Source organism: Limulus polyphemus, unplaced genomic scaffold (assembly GCF_000517525.1).
Source record: "Limulus polyphemus unplaced genomic scaffold, Limulus_polyphemus-2.1.2 Scaffold25, whole genome shotgun sequence".
Classification (NCBI taxonomy): Eukaryota; Metazoa; Arthropoda; class Merostomata; order Xiphosura; family Limulidae; genus Limulus; species Limulus polyphemus.
In genome coordinates, this window is record NW_013665635.1 from 786,493 (window position 1) to 789,940 (window position 3,448).

Here is a 3,448-nt window from a genome sequence, read left to right on the forward strand (position 1 = left end):
ATAGGATGATATAAAGTTTACGAAGGTACTACAGTATCCTGGCAAGATAAATAAACAGTATCCTGACAAGATAAATAAACAGTATCCTGGCAAGATAAATAAACAGTATCCTGACAAGATAAATAAACAATATCCTGGCAAGATAACTATCGAAGCTTTTGTAGGCGGTCTACATAACTCTAGAATGTACGTGGTCTCATACTTCTCTGGGGATATTGAAATCACTGCGATGAAATTATTTCTGTGTGTGATTTTCAGCTATAACGTGGAGTATTGAGGAACTTGCATCTTTCAAAACGTGAAGGTCACTGTTTATGAGCTAACTTTTCATGTGTATTTAGAGTGAAGTTGATGTTTAATAAACAATTTTACTTTAGGTATGGAGCGACGTCAGTTTCGAGGAGCTCTCTCTCTCTTTCCATGAGTAGGGTGAAGTCACTATTTAGGAACTACCCTAGTTTATGTTACCAAGCTACTTTACTTAAGGTATGAAGTCAGTTTTGAGGTGCTCTCTCTTCCCTGGCCCAGCATGGCCAGGTGGTTAGGGAGCTTGACTCGCAATCTGAAGGTCGCGGGTTCGAATATCCGTCCCACCAAACATGTTCGCCATTTCAGCCGTGGACGTTATAATGGGATGGTCAATCCCACTATTCGTTGGTAAAAGAGTAGCCAAAGAGTTGGCGGTGGGTGGTGATGATTAGCTGTCTTCCCTCTAGTATTTTACTGCTAAATTAGAGACGGATAGCGCAGATAGTCCCTGCACGAAATTCAAAAACAAATAAACTCTCTTACCATGAGTAGGGTGAAGTCACTATTTAGGATCTACTTCTAATTTATGTTAACAAGCTACTTTACTTTAGGTATAGAGTCAGTTTTAAGGAGCTCTCTCTTCCCATGAGTAGGGTGAAGTCACTATTTAGGATTTGTTAACATAAATTAGAAGTAGTTCCTAAATAGTGACTTCACCCTACTCATGGGAAGAGAGAGCTCCTTAAAAGTGACTCTATACCTAAAGTAAAGTAGCTTGTTAACATAAATTAGAAGTAGGCTACTTTACTTTAGGTATAGAGTCAGTTTTAAGGAGCTCTCTCTTCCCATGAGTAGGGTGAAGTCATTGTTGAAGAACTACTTCATGTACAGAGCAAAGCTACTGTTGCGACGTTACCTTTTTCTACATGAAGAAATCTGAATTACGAATCGAACTCCATGTCTTGTTTGTTTGTTGGAAGTAAAGCACAAAGCTACGCAATGGGCTATCTGTGCTCTGCCCACCACGGGTATCGAAACCCGGTTTCTAGCGTTGTAAGTCCGCAGACATACCGCTGTGCCACTGGAGGGCTACATGTTTTGAGCTGTTAGGACGTTTTCACGACACTGGGTAGATCGTATGTGGGGCTTGTGTTTTCCGGTGTTTACTTTTAACTGTTTTATCTTGATATCTTAAAATCGGTGTTTTCGCTTTCTAATACCACAATGAGTATACTAATATACAGTATATTCTCCGCACATCAAATTCTCTCATGGGAGTAGTAACAAGTACAAAATGTAGTTCTATTTATGTGAAATATTTTTAAGATAATGCAAAATAATAATAATAGGTTTTTATAAAACGAATAAAATAGCTATTGTCAGAGTGACGCATTTGCAAATACATATATATTTCAATGAAACATCCAGTTTTTGAAGATTTGTTTTTATACCCGTATTGTTCATTGACTAAGCAAGTTTTAAAACACATTAAAACACACTTATGATCCGATAAGTAAAATATTGATGGGAACAAAAAAAAAAAGAAACTCGTTTACCCATTTAATTCCCCCTCTCAGGTAAATTAACTGTTAGTTTTCACACTTGTAACTAGGTTATTACGTCTAACTATATGTTGTCATATGTATTTGGTTCAGGAATACTTGTTGATGTCGACGAGCTCAGTGTTGTTTATAATTCACGTACATTGGTTATTAGTCGTTTGGAAGATATTTCGCTTGAGGGTGTTGTGGTGAATTTCGCGCACAGCTGCACGAGGGCTCTCTGCTCTAGCCGTCTCTAATTTAGCAGTGTAAGACTAGAGGGAAGGCAGCTAGCTAGTCATCACCCCCCCCCCCGCCAACTCTTGGGCTACTCTTTTACCAACGAATAGTGGGATTAACCATAACATTATAACGCTCCCACGGCTGAAAAGGCGAGCATGTTTGGTGGGACGGGGATTCGAACCTGCGACCCTCAGAGTCAAGCGCCCTAACCACCTGGCAATGCCGAGCCGTGCAGTTTATTTGTTTGTCCTTAATCTGCGCTGTGCCCGCCACGGGTATCGGTATCGAAACCCGGTGTTTAGGGTTATACGCCTATATACTTACCGCTGAGCCACTGAGGGAGGAGGCTGAATTTATTTGATAACTGGTTTGATTTAGAATTTTCTCGCAACGTTGTTCAAAGACCCATATCCGAATAGCCGTTGAAAAATTAGTTTAGTTTTTATATTCAAATTGAATTCACTGTTGATAAGCTAATTGTATATGTAAAGTGACGTCATTATTAGGGCGCTACCTCTTTTTTATATTTAAAAGTTACTTATATATATATATATATATATATATATATGTGACTTGGGATCACTATTGAGAGGCGCCTGGTTCACAGCGAATTTCTGACTATTGGATTACCGCAACGGATAGAGTTAGGGCTGGAGGAGTATAAAAAGTCTATTCGAAGACAAATGTTCACACAGCAAGTTTACAAAATGCAATATTTACAAACATGCTGCAAGCAGTCAGTAAAATTTATTTCGCACACACACACACTATTATTCTAGCTTTAAATATGCCCCTGAAGTAAAACTATGAGTTAGGGCTGGAGGAGTATAAAAAGTCTGTTCGAAGACAAATGTTCACACAGCAAGTTTACAAAATGCAATATTTACAAACATGCTGCAAGCAGTCAGTAAAATTTATTTCGCACACACACACACTATTATTCCAGCTTTAAATATGCCCCTGAAGTAAAACTATGAATGTTGCAGTAAAACTGTTTTTAAATGTTTTTTCGCCGCTTTCAACATTCATATAAGCGTTGCGATGGCATTTAAAGTACATTATTTAATTATTTAGGAAATTTCGCCCAAAGCTATATAAGCGCTCTCTGTAAGTAACCGCCCCTAATTTTGATGTGATAAATTAGATGGAAGGCAGCTTGCTAGTCAACAGCACCACCTATAGGCTATATTTATCTGACCGAACAATGGGATTTGACAGTCAACCTTATAACGCAACCAGATCCCCAATGTGCGGAGCAATTTTCTACGAAAAGGGACGCAAAACGTGAACCCTTGGATTTTCAGTCCGGGCACCCTAACCATTAAACCACGCCCGGTCCACTAAGTACAGCTCTTTCTCATTAGACTAAATGAGCAAGTTTTTAAAGGGGAATTTTGCTAGTTTTTACCACTTTT

The 3,448-nt window shown here is 38.8% G+C and overlaps 1 protein-coding gene across 1 annotated transcript in view; it reads right to left on the minus strand.

The window, feature by feature from the left end:
- The window catches only part of LOC106458993 (5'-nucleotidase-like), a 75,611-nt gene that overhangs the window by 37,818 nt on the left and 34,345 nt on the right, over positions 1 to 3,448 (minus strand). The window lies entirely within an intron of this gene.